Raw genomic sequence first — 14050 nt, 5'->3', positions numbered from 1 at the left:
GTGAGACGTATGGGCTGCAGACTTAAGAAACACTTACAGTAAAAATGAAGTGTTAATCTGATGAAGTAATAAAGAAACATGCAAACAAGATGTCACCTGAGAACCTTACATTTCCATGTGAAATAAAATTTTAAAAATGCTTTGATATGTTACAAAGTATATTACAAAAAGAATGCATGACTTCCTTGGAGGTGTCAGCTTCCCTTCGTTCTACAATCTTCTTGAAATAACATTGTACATTTCATCTTGATTTGACCTGCATTTTTCAAGCGAAAAAGAAATGCACATTGAAATATATACAATGCTCACCAATTATTTTGTACCGTGAGAAAGTTTGTTGTTATATCCTGCACTGCATTTTCACTAGATTTGCACTAGTTTCTAAGACCTAATTTCCCAATAAGCTTTTGTTTGCAATGGCTACATTAGTGGCATACTCAATTGCCAGGATTAAGTGCACGCCCACTTTGAAACCTTAGGGATGACCGGCTAAAATATTTCACATGTGCATTCTTCTAATGTAATCTACAGTTACACAATATCATAACCACATTTTAACAAAGATGACCTAATTGAGTTAGAATACATGTTTAAAATCCAAATAGAAAAATACACTGAAAATAAATACATTTATTTGGAGTGCCCTGGATTGATTGAGAGAGAAAGTAGCACACCTTGAAATGCTACCCTTGCTCCCTGATTATTTAGTAGCACGTAAGACTTAATTGCAAAGCCTGTCCTGCCTTATCACGAGGGATGTGGTTGAGTCAGATCAAATGCAGAGAGAAGGACAGATTTCTAATGTACAACAAATGGGGCTAAAAGTGAATGGGATAGTTACAAAGTACAGTGTAATCCCCCCCAGCATCAGCGGACCAGAGCGGATTTGGGCGTAGCGGACTTGTCGCTTGGCCGGTGGAGCTGTACAGAGCAGGGTGCTCGAATGGGGACCTGAGATGGCAGTTTGAATCTGAGCTACACTATCTTTGTATTGCTTTTTTAATGTTGACTGTCAAAGTATACTATTAACTGTGTTTAATTTGAAACTAACTTTAAGAGACTCTTAGTGAAACTAGTAAACAATTGTATTCAGATAATATATAGATAATATATTTTTTGTATTACTTATCCAACTTATTGAAAGCGTGTGTGTATGCAAGCTGATTTTAAACTTGCATGCTGTGTCATTGAGGTCTCAACACATTTCTTAAAGTGTTATTGTGTCACTGTACATTGCAATACAATATTGCACAGGTGAAACATCTTCGCTGGTCCTCAAGTGGGTGTTAATAATCCATGCTGCTCAGTATGTCTCTCCCACAGTCATGGCAACCCTGTATTTCATAAGTTTGTTTGGAAATATGTCCTCCCAGAACACATCATTATTTTCCTGGCTTATTTATTGTGATATGATTGGCCATTGGCTTTATGAAATTCCTTTAAATGGGACCATGTTAGGTTGCATTTAAACCAGCCTGACACAGGGAATCATTCAACTCGGACTATTGCTCCTCCTGCATTGAACACGTAACGTTTGAACTTTACATTTCTTTTTCAGTAAATTAGCCTTAGCTAATCAGTAAATGATGTGCCCAGGATTTCTTCATTGTTATTAAATTATCTGAGATATTACAGTGCTTTTGGTCATAAAAATATGTATGCATTCTATATGTGATTAAAGTGTGATTTTGAACGGCTTATGGCATTGACATTTTATTCATTCCATGCCTTTCTGCAGCATCCAAGACAATCATGAAGACTGTGTTTCTCGTCCTGTGCCTCATAGCACTGAGCATTGCTCTCCCGGTAAGTGTTCGTATCAGTTTGAAGATACAGATCCAGGGATTGGATACATAAATGCTCTGAAAGATGCTGGTTGTATATGTAAGATAGTTTCATGCCCACAATTGCTTTTCTAATTCGATCAAACCAAAACATTTCAAAGACCTGTATTAGTCCTCTATTTGACATGACTATCACTTGTCCAGTTTAAACATAATATATCATCGTCTTCAATGAAACATGAGGAAGGTACATTCTACTTTAAAGAGACGGTTGTGCTTCAGATCATTTGATGTTATTTTCCCAGAGAACTTTGCCACTTGGCATCAGTGAATATATTTCAGTACAATTAGCAGTCCTTGAAATGGTGTTAATCTTGGTGATGTGTGTGTTTTCAGGTTGATGACGAACTTGAGCGTGTAGCACGGTCCTCTTCAGTAAGTCCCTCAACTTTTATTACTGTAATGACAAAAAAAACAACTGAATGCCTTATATCTGGCAGAGACTTATAAACTGATTTGTCTTTCAAATGATTTAAATTAGGATATTTATTTTGACCTCAATATGATTACACTGGTTTACATCATATTCTAAATGTTGAGTGTCTTTGTATGACATATCTATCATTCTATATGGATCCAAACCCACCACACCCATATTTCCACAATAATTATACTATTCCATATACTTATTGAACTGGTAGAAATAGCAGTATTTTAGATGTTGTATGAGGAATAAGTGAATGTCATGTTAGAATGTTTTTAAGAGTTCTTGAATACATTTTTATTAATGGCTCTAGGTTCTGTGAGAATTTCCACTCCTGTTCGGATGAACCTGAACTAAAGTGTTTTGCTCCCTCTTTAGAAGGCGGCTGCAACCTCTCCTTTAGCTGGAATTGACATGAAGATGATTATGGACGTTATAAACCAAATTCTGTCTATAATAAAAGCGGGAAAATAAGACGGTCAGTATATTTTCCTAATATACATCCTTAACCACCTTTTCTTTTTCTTCTTCTGCATCTTCCTCTTCTTTCTCTTCTTCTATGTCTTCCTTTTCTTATGAGCCCTTGCGTCCACATGCTCGCCAACATACATCCATGATGTAGGGAGATGTATTTCAGTTCGATTGTTTCCAACCACTGTCAACAGCACTGTAAAAAGCTGCAGTGGATTGCATTCACTCGACATGCTAATTAATTTGAATCTATTCCTGATCAGGGGCATCCTAATAAAAAAAAATATATATATATATATATATATATATATATATATATACTCAATGTGAAGAAGCCCTGCTGACTTACTCTATCCTGCCTGCTTTTAGACTTTCATGGCAAAGAAATATAAATTAACCAATATCAGACAAACGTTCTGATTGGAGAAGACACCCTGAATACAGTGCTGCTGAAATCGAGATATGGTGTTAAACTGCTCTTTTGTCTCCTGCAGGAAAAACATGTGACTTCAGGATTCCTGACACTTCCCCACACTCCCAGCACTTATTTTCCTCATCTTTCAATAGGCTGCATGATTTAGTCTGATCTTTAAACACAAAATGTACTATTTTTAAAGTGCTCAATTTAAAATACAGTCTGTTCTCTTTTCTGTTTACATTGCAACACAGTAACTGACTGCTTCCAATGTAGATGTCTAATAAACTTGTTAAAGCAAACTTCACATATTTACGTTTCATTACTTTACTTAGACTTTACTTGTACTGTTTCACTCTGTCTTTCTACACCACAACTGTAGAATGGCACTATAATGTGTGTGTGTGTGTGTGTGTGTGTGTGTGTGTGTGTGTGTGTGTGTGGGCGTGTGTGTGTGTGTGTGTGTGTTGAGGGAGAGCTTAGCTTCTGTGTCCCGCCTCCACAAGTTCTACATAACATTATGCTGTGCAACTCTTTTAATTTAAAAACATAATGTACCCAGAAAGGAGATATGCTGTCATTTCAATAGCTAATAATTGATAAACGCTCCGCAACATGGTCTGTTAATTAAAGTTAAATGTGGCCCACGTGAGACTTTTCCTCCATAAGCGGTAAGGTTAGTGATCTGGCATACCAATATGGAAACAACTTTTTTTATGTAGGCCTACCCATACTCATTATGTTCTATGATTTAATAGGCAGTTCATTCAACTTCAGATACACCGTATGATGTTAATGTATCTGTGATCAGGTTTTGTAAGTAAAATGTTTTATTTACATTATATTCAAGTGATTGTATATTAATATCACAAGTACATTTTTTTTATATGTATGTGGCCCCTGAAAAAACTTTCACATCTGGCCCTTTGAGAAAAAAGTTTGGACACCCCATAACTAGATTAAAACCTTTAAAGTTGGGATGTCATCATTTTTCACTTTATTCAGAATTCACTGTTGGTAAGACAACTATCTGTGCAGTTTTTATGTGGAGGTTTTAAAACTAAGTGTATCGAAAACAAGTCTGAAGTTGACACCTCTGTGAAAAGTCCAGCTCACCTGAAGTTGTGGTTAAGTTATGTGTGGCATCACACCAGGACAAGTTCATCGTCTCTCAAGCTGTTTTGCTGCAAAACCCGTTATCAAAAAATAATAACAACGCCCCCAGTGGAGAGGCACTATGGTAAATATGTGCATAAATATATGATTGCATCCAGTGTAACAACAGCATCTCTGCATTATTAAGGCACTAAGGCCCTTTCCTTCCCATCTATCTGTCAACTGTGCTAACTCCTCTTTATTCTCCTCCCTCACCTCCTCCCTTGACTCTCTCTGTCCTCTCATGTCTCGTCCTGTCTGAGCATCCCCTCCTCAACCTTGGATCTCTTACGTTCTCTGATCACCCCGAACTAATCTGCGTGCCGCTGAACAGAAGTGGAAAAGGACCAAACTCCCAGCTGCCCTCGAAGTCTACCGCTCTCTACTGTCCACATTCTCCTCACTCACCTCAGCCAAGAAGTCTTACTTCCAATCACTCTTTGAATCCACTGTCAACAACCCCCGCAAACTCTACTCCACCTTCTCCTCCCTCTTTGCCCCCCTCCCCCTCCTCCTCCCTCATCTCTAGCTGCTGCTGATTTTACCTCCTTCTTCTCCTCCAAGATCACAGACATCTGCAAGCTCTGCAACAGACCCCCCTCCTCTCCCATCACAGCCAAGCCTCCCAACGACCAAGCTTCCTTTTCTTCATTCTCACCTCTATTGGACTCTGAAGTTTCCTCTCTCCTACACAAACCTACAACGTGTGCCCTGGACCCTCTCCCTTCTCGCCTCCTCCAAGCGACCGCTCCTGATCTTCTCCCCTTCATTTCCTCCCTCCTCAACTCCTCACTCCTCTCTGGCTGTTTCGCCTCTGCATTTAAACAAACTGCTGTCATCCCACTCCTCAAGAAACCAACCCTTGACCCCACCTCTCCTCAGAACTACCGCCCTGTCTCCCTACTCCCCTTCCTCTCAAAGACTCTCGAGCAAGCGGTCCACCGTCAGCTCTCTGCCTTTTTCCCATCACTCACTCCTGAATCCTCTGCAATCCAGCTTCCGCATAGCTCACGCCACTGAGACGGATCTCCTGGCAGTCACTGACTTCCTCAGCTGTGCTCGGGCAGCCTCCCTCTCCTCATCCACCCCCCAGCCTCTCCTCACAGGCATTCCCCAAAGCTCCATCCTGGGCCCCCTAATGTTCTCTCTCTACACTCGCTCCCTGGGCCCCCTCATTGCATCCCATGGTTTCTCTTACCACTTCTATGCTGATGATGCCCAGATCATCCTGTCTTTTCCCACTTCTGACCCTCTCATTCCCTCGCACATCTCTTCCTGTTTGTCTGCTATCTCTGTGTGGATGCACTCACACCACCTCAAGCTCAACCTCTCCAAATCGGATCTCATGGTTTTTACCCCTCTTCGTCACCTTCTGCTGATCTCTCCATCTCAATCCCCTTGGAATCCACCACACTCTCTCCTTCTTCTTCCTCTAAAAATCTAGGAGTCACCCTTGATCCTGCGCTCTCCTACACTCAGCATATCTCCACATTGACACGCACCTGTAGATTCTTCCTGAGCAACATACGCCAAATCCGTCCCTTCTTCACCGACTACTCGACTCAGCTGCTGGTCCAGTCACTGGTCCTCTCCCACCTGGACTACTGCAACTCCCTCCACTGGCTCCCGATACCGGCACGCATTCAGTTCAAGACTTTGACCCTCACCTACCGCTGTCTCGACCACACTGCACCAAGCTACCTTCAGTCACTCGTCTCTCCATTCATCCACTGCGCTCTTCCGGGGCCAGAAGACTAACTCTACCTCCTCTCCACTCCCCTTCCTCAGAACCGCTCCTTCTCATCCCTGAGCCCTAAATGGTGGAACGACCTGCCCACCAAGTCAAAACAGCAGAGTCTTTGACCTCCTTCCGGATCTTACTCAAGACACATCTTTTCAGACAGTACATGGAATATTAGTCCTTTACCCTCCTAGCAATTTACAACACTTTATCATGCTCTTGCGTTAATACTTATTATTGATTTCCCCCTTGCTCCCTTTCCCATAGCCCTTGACTGTGTGACCTAACATCTTGGCTGCACTTAGTTTTTACTTTCCAGGATGTATGACCTCACTCATTGTATTTACTTATGTAAATTGGAATTTGTGAAATGTATTAAGCTTTGAATTGCACTGTATTTTGTCAATTTTAATTTGTAATGTTTGATGCATTGTACTGAACTGTAGTCTTGCACTTTGTATTTTGTATTATCAAACAAATCAAAAAGTAAATTACTTTAATGTATTGGTGTCTGCATATGAACAAAGGAAATATCATTAGGATTAATAATAATGAAATACATGAAAAGTAATATATTGTGTCCATTATTATTATTCTAATTATACAGTTGATTGCCATGCATGATAATTAAGCACCATTTTTAATTTGAGCATAGGTGTTGGAGCTAATTATCAGGTTCATTTCTCTCAGTTAAGGAGTGTGTCTCAAAGTGCCCTGAGATTACAACACTGCCACAGCACATATTAATAAAATAAAATGTGTATGTTATCCTGCTCTCCTGTATCTGATGTCGGGGACTGGGGGGGTGAATTGTCGTCGACAACAAAACTTTCACACGATACATCCGAGCCAGTAACATCGCTTTCACTGTCATCTGCCATTGAACGCCAGCTGTTTACACCAGTGAATGTTATAACCAACAGATTTGAATCAAACTTTCAGGACATGTTTATAAAAGTACAGACACACCCATTAATATAAAAAAAAATGTATGACACCCCACTGTGACAGGACTGGTTGTGCTGATGCACGCTGCTCAGTTGCTTGGTTGCTGCAGCCATGTCCTCAGCTGACTCGTCAATAATTCCTCAATCAGATTGAGAAATTGGGAGTAAGGGGGCAAATTTACAACTGTGAAGATATTGTGGTTGATGAACCAATCCTTGACCAGAGCAGCCCGGTGGAAACTAACATTATCCCAGATAGCAAGAAACCTGGGCTGCTCTGGTCCGTCCTGTACAACTGCATTATGTAGTGCATCCAGAAATGTGATTGTGTGCAGTATTGTAGGGACCTAGGGTGGCATGGTGAGGGAGAACTCTTTGCAGACTAATGGCAGCACACAAGGTGATATTTCCCCCGTGCTGCCCAGGGACATTCACAATGGCTTCTTATCCTATAATTTCGGCCCCGACACCTGGTTTTAGCTAGATTGAATCCAGCTTCATCAATGAAAATGAACTCGTGAGGCTGTGCAGCTGCATTAAAGTCCAGGACTCTCTGTAGGGCTGTGAAATTAAAATTCGAATTTTGAATTTTCGTCGAATTAAAAACAAAAAGGCACAATCGAATGCAAAAACCGTGCATTCGAATTTTAGGTGTGTCAGGAGGGGCATGAGACATGATGATAGCTGACGTGGTTTGTTTTTTGATAGCCTATCCAATTCAACCCAATAGATGCTGCACGGCTGCATTGTTAATTTGAAAAATGGCAGAAAAAGAGAGTGAGGACTCGGAGTCTGAGAGGATCTTACTTACACCAAAACATCTTAAAAGTGCTGTCTGGCGCTTCTTCAGTTTCTGGAGTATCGAAGGCGAAATTGTTGACAAAACCAACGTCATTTGTAAATTGTGTAAGAAACTGCTGCTATATCACTCCACAACTTCTAACTTGACAACACACACGTAGTCTTCTCATCCCGAAGAGTTTCTCGAGAATGTCATGACGAGGGGCCAGCATTAAAACAGTCCAGGGTAACTTCGTTTTACACCACGAATACCACACAGCTGCTACCTACTGCAAAACAGGAAGAAATCACTCAAAATTGACCAAATTCATCTGAAAAGATATGTGCCCGATAAGTAACGTGGATGGAGAAGGCTTTCAAAACTTTGTTCGAGCACTCAATCCATGGTATAATTTCTCTTCCCGGGGTACAGTGAGCAATCGCATTGCTAAGCTTTATGATAACATTGCCAAGAGTGTGAAAGTCTCACTGAACAATTGATCCATGGCTTTGACAACAGATGGATGGACTTCTCTACATACTGATACATATGTCACAGTTACTGCACATTTTATATCAGATGACTGGGAAATCAAAAACTATGTGCTGAAAACAGAGGAGCTGAGAGAAAGTCATACTGCCGAAAATGTGAGTGAATGCATTGTGCAGATACTTGGGGCATTTGATGTCAAACTGGAGTCTATGATATCAGTGACTACGGATAAGGCGGGGAATTATGTGAAGGCAGCTGAGAGCCATATGAGACGAGTGAACATTCCATGTTTGGCGCACATGCTAAATCTGGCTGTATGTAAGGGGCTTCACGGTGTTCGAGCAATCGAAATGGCGATTAGTAAAGCTGACCACTGCCCATTTCAGCAAGTCAGCTGTTGACAGCTACCTGCTCGAGAAGAAACAAAAACTACTCGAAGTTAAATCAGACAAGCTTATCAATGACTGCTCGACCCGATGGAACAGCACATACGACACGATCGCTCGAGCCTTGGAGCAGCAAGCACCTGTGGCCGCTGTAATCTTTGAAAAGAAGCTGTCTCATCTGGAGTTGACTACAAGTGAATGGGTTCTGATGGAAATGGTAAGAATCAATGTAATTTTAGTGTCATTGAGAGACTATTATAGTTTTTCCTGATATTTAGAAATAGTTTTTATTTTTCATGCCGTTTTCATTTTAATTTTAGTTATAGTAATTTTTTTGTATTTTATTTTGGTTTAATTTTTTTATGTTTTTAGTTTTTAACTATAATAAACCTGCTAAGAATGAACATCAAGACAAGAGGTTGTAGCTAAATGTTTGTTAATTAAATAATTTGTTAATTAAAAAATCAGACTGTATTTAAAGCTTAAGAATGTTCTTCAACCTTTCAAGATCGCCACAGAGGCATTTTCAACAGACAAATGAAAATATTGTCCAAGTTGATGACTAGAATGGAGGAGTCAAAAGCTGAGCGCGCTGATGTGGTAAAACAACCAGATGCAAGAAAAAAGACTGCGCTGTCTGCCATGGGCAACCTGTTCGACAGTCAGACCCAGAGCAGTCACCCTTACGTCTGTCATCGTAAGCTGACTAAAGAGTTTTGAGAGAGGAGATGGAGAGGGAGATATATACATGCACTGATATATATACACACTGACACACACACACACTAAAAATCATACACACACATTAACACTGACACAAACACTAACAATGACACAGAAACACACTAACATTGACATAAACACACTAACACTGACACACACACAAACACACACGCACGCACACACACACACACACACACACATATTTATTTACAAGCAGGTCTCACAAATGAAATACTTTGGAAGTTGTATGGTTTGTTGAAAGGCAAGCTCCATGGTACCACTCCCTGCATTGACAACCAAGAACCATGCCCTTTCTCATGATTGGTTAATTTACTTTCAGAGCTAAACAAACCTTATCTGCAACAAACAAATGCACAATACTTCATATTTGATGTCATAAAACCTATTGCTTTAATATTAAAATGGAATAAAATAGAAATTACTTATTGAATGTTAATTACTGTGAAGAAATGCATTAACAATATAATATAATTCATCATAATGTTGTCTATATCTTTATTGCTGTTAATTGCTTATTAATATTCTTTATTATTAATATTTCTATGCAGACAAGGGTGATTTACAGTTGTTTCAAGATATCGAATTATTTTACATACAGTTGCCCATTTACACAGTTTATTTTTGCAGATAAGGTTGAACTTATATATATATATATATATAGGCAGTCAAACCTATTTGTGCTATGTTTTTAGTGTGTTTTCGATATTCCAGGACTGTCTTTCCACTTTTATGTTTTATATGAGGTTATTTTAAGGAAAGTGTATTCAGGATTTTAGGATTGCTGTGTGTGATTTGGAGATATAGGCCACCATTCTGTTTTCCCCATTGCAGGCTATGGGCAGTCCACTCCCCATTATAGTCAATGGATATTCCGTTTTGTCATTCGTTTTAGTCTGTCCCAAATACGGCCTCCTGTCCTGACCACAATAAACTAACAATAAAGTTATATCAACATTTATTTGTGTTCTAGGTAAGTTGGTATTGTGATTTTATTTGTATGTATTTATTTAAATATCAGCTACAGCCAATTAGAAATAATAATAATAATAATAATAATAATAATAATAATAATAATAATAATAATAATAATAATAATAATAATAACATAAACATTTAAATCAATATAACTTACTTTATTGTTACACATCTCTGCACTCCGGTCATGATTGTGGAAAATAAATAAATAAATAAATAAATAAATAAATAAATAGTGTCAGTGTTTGCTTGGAGATCATGTGACAAGGCTTTGTTAAAAGTAACTATGTAGCTTGTACTCCGAGTACTTTTTAAATTAGCTACTTTTTACTTTTACTTTTTTACTTTTTAGTTTTTTATACCAGTACTTTTACTTTTAATTGAGTAAAATGTCAGCGACTAGGATCGCAGAGGAGCTGTTAAACATATCTTCACTATGAGTGGGGATTCCAAAAGAAACCTTGACAGATCAGGGCACTCCCTTCATGTACATGACATTACATCACACTGCTGTCTTGACAAGAATGAGCTACCTTCAGACACTCATCTCTCTATACATCCCCTCCAGACCGCTCCAGTCTTCCTGTGCCAGAAGACTAACTTTGCCTCTTCTCCACTACCCTTCCTCTGGAGCACGCTCCTTTTCATCCCTGGACCCTGAGTGGTGGAACGACCTTCCAATTGATGTCAAGACAGTTTAGACCCTGACCTCTTTCCGGCCATTACTCAAGACACATCTTTTCAGACTGTACCTATATATTTTGTCATACTTCTTGCTTTTGCATTACTAATACTTGTGTTGTTTATATAGTTTTTTTTATGCCCCCTTTCCCTTCGCTCTTAACTATGACTAGATAAGGGCGTCTGCTATGAAATATATAAAAAAAAAAAAAATAATAAATAATAATAATAATAATAATAATAATAATAATAATAATAATAATAATAATAATTGAAGACTCTGTATAGAAAGTTGAAGAAAGTGTTTTGTGATAATTATATAATGTTTTATTTTAATACTAGCATTAGAAGTAGTTTGTATACAGACTGAGCAGATTAGATTTAGCAGGACAAGCAAAAGGTCAACAAGGTTGGTTTGTTAGAAACTCCTGTCAGTAATGAAAGATTACACAGTGCCGAAATAGCCTACAGATGTCTGCTGTGAATTTGTTTATGACTTAATCGTTTCTCCAGATAGGCAGGAATTGTTTCTGTTAATGAGCGATTGACACTAGGTAAATGACGACCGTGGGATCGCATCTTCCTAGTGCACATCAAAGACAGACATCTGCTTTTTGTATGCATCACCTCTTCACGGGAGGACAGATTGTAAACGGACCCGGACCTGTATCTTCTGATTGGATGAATGGCCATAAGATGTTACGTCATTTTCCTATAAAGCTGCACTCATGTTTGTAAACATTAAGTCCTCACTGAAGGAATTATTCCTGACGTGGCGCTTCCGAACCGGCTTGATTAAAGTTCTATTTGCTTTATCTCCGCGACTTCTCCACTTATTTCTGAGACGGTTCTACAATAATATATAATAATAACACCCAAAAGCAACAAATCCAATCCTTACTAGGGTGCTTCCAGCATGTCTTTTCTGATTGACCCGGACGGACTAATCTCTTCAAGCACCATATCCACACAGCACCCGACATATGTGTGTGTATAAAACCATATTACACACCCTATCATAAGAAACAGGCCATTAACAATGAAGTTACAAAGATGCTGGAGTTGGGAGTTATAGAGAAATCATAGTCAGAGTGGTACAGCCCTATACTGTTAGTGCCAAAGCCTGATGGCAGCACTAGGTTCTGCGATGATTATAGGGAGCTCAATGAATTTAAAACCATGGAAGTCATGTTCAGACTGTACAATGCACTAGTTAGAGCTCATCTGGATACTGTGGACAGTTCTGGGCTCCACACTTCAAGAAAGATATCGCTGCTCTAGAGGCAGTTCAGAGGAGAGCAACCAGACTTTTTCCAGGTCTGAAGGGAATGTCCTACTGAGAGACTGAGGACCTGAACCTTTTCACCCTGGAACAGAGGAGACTACGTGGGGACTTGATTCAAGTCTTCAAAATCATAAAAGGCATTGATCACATCAAACTATAGGAGAAATTTCCACAAATGGAAATTGGGCTTCAAGGCATTCAAGACAGGAGACACTTCTTCACACAGAGAAGCATCACAATCTAAACAAACTCCCCAGCGATGTGGCTGAAGCTGGAAACTTGGTAACATTCAAAAATAGACTGGACTTGATCCTTGGATCACTTAGTTATTGATGGACACCAAATGAGAATGATGATTTGAATGGCCTACTCTCGATTGAACACTTTCTTATGTTGTTATGTTCTTAGACTAATTTTCTATTACTTATTTAGCTGATTGAAAGGTCTGCAATGTTTGTCTGAGGGTGTGAATACAAGCTGATTTTAAACTTGCACGCTTTGTGAAGAACCCAGTTTTGATGCACAGATGATACATTTATTTATTTTACATGGCAGGCCTGGAAGGGCCCGACAAGGAAGCTCTGCACCTCAGCAGGGTCTCTCTGAACAGTAGAAGTGAACAGCTTTTTATACAATGCATGCCATGTGGTTCTTTAGGCAGGGTCAGTCACAGGTTTCCCAAAGTGTTGTCTTGAGGTCAGGTCCCTGACCCTTGTAATGTTCGTGGTTGTCATCCTGAGGAGGGGGGTCATCATGGAAGCAGGTGTTTTCCTGTTCTGGCATACAAACTGCCCAATCTCACAGTTTTCTTTAACGATGGACAATGAGGTAATCAATCACTATAAAGTAGCATCTTCAGCCTTGAGAGAAGAACAGGAAACCACAAACAAACACTAAGCAAACTGGTTTCTGTTGGCTGTTTATCTGTTTGGGTGGTTCCTCTTATCATAATGAACAGAAGTCAAAGTGGAGAGAACAATGTCTAGATGTTATGCCCTGAACTGCCTGTCGCTAGCTTGATAAATCTAATTTGCTCAGTCTGCATATTATTATTAATATAAAACGTTACCACAGTTTATGTAAAACATTATTCAGGGTCCCTCACTGTGTCATTGAGGTTTGAACACATTTCTTAATGTGTTATTGTGTCACTGTACATTGCAATACAATATTGCATAGGTGAAACATCTTTGCTAGTCCTGAAGTGGGTGTTAATAATCCATGCTACTCAGTATGTCTCCTCTTGTTTCTTATGTTCTTATGTTCTAATACAGTACCTAGGTTTGATGCCTATCCGATGCCCCACATGGACACGTTGCTGGACTAGCTGGGCGGTGTTCACTTTTTTACGACACTGAACTTAAATAAGGGATATTGGCAAAGTCCAACATCCCAAGAGAAACTGCTTTCTCCACTCCTCGAGGTTTATACCAATTTTGTACTATGCCTTTTTGTCTGCATGGAGTCTCAGACACCTTTCAAAGGCTGATGGATTGTGTACTCCATCCCCATCAGCAGTATGCTGGGGGGGCAGGGAGCTCTGGCAATGGTAGATGATCTACTAAGGAAAGAAAACAAAGGGAAACTGTTAGTAGGAAAGTCCTGAAATATTTGTACCAAGTCTAAAACAATGGTCTACACATTTATAAAAGCAAATCTTGAAGGTATGAGGCAGCACTTAGAAGAGTTAGATGGAGCACACTGGATAC

General features: G+C 39.5%; 1 long non-coding RNA gene across 1 annotated transcript; it reads left to right on the top strand.

Moving 5' to 3' along the window:
* Positions 1-1452: 1452 nt before the first annotated feature.
* Positions 1453-3461, top strand: LOC136763980 (uncharacterized). The gene is made up of 5 exons (XR_010821127.1): positions 1453-1527; positions 1739-1806; positions 2181-2219; positions 2647-2746; positions 3234-3461. It is a non-coding gene; the product is annotated as an uncharacterized LOC136763980 (long non-coding RNA).
* Positions 3462-14050: the final 10589 nt, after the last annotated feature.

Source organism: Amia ocellicauda, chromosome 12, assembly GCF_036373705.1.
Source record: "Amia ocellicauda isolate fAmiCal2 chromosome 12, fAmiCal2.hap1, whole genome shotgun sequence".
Classification (NCBI taxonomy): Eukaryota; Metazoa; Chordata; class Actinopteri; order Amiiformes; family Amiidae; genus Amia; species Amia ocellicauda.
This window is presented reverse-complemented; position numbering and strand designations above follow the sequence as displayed.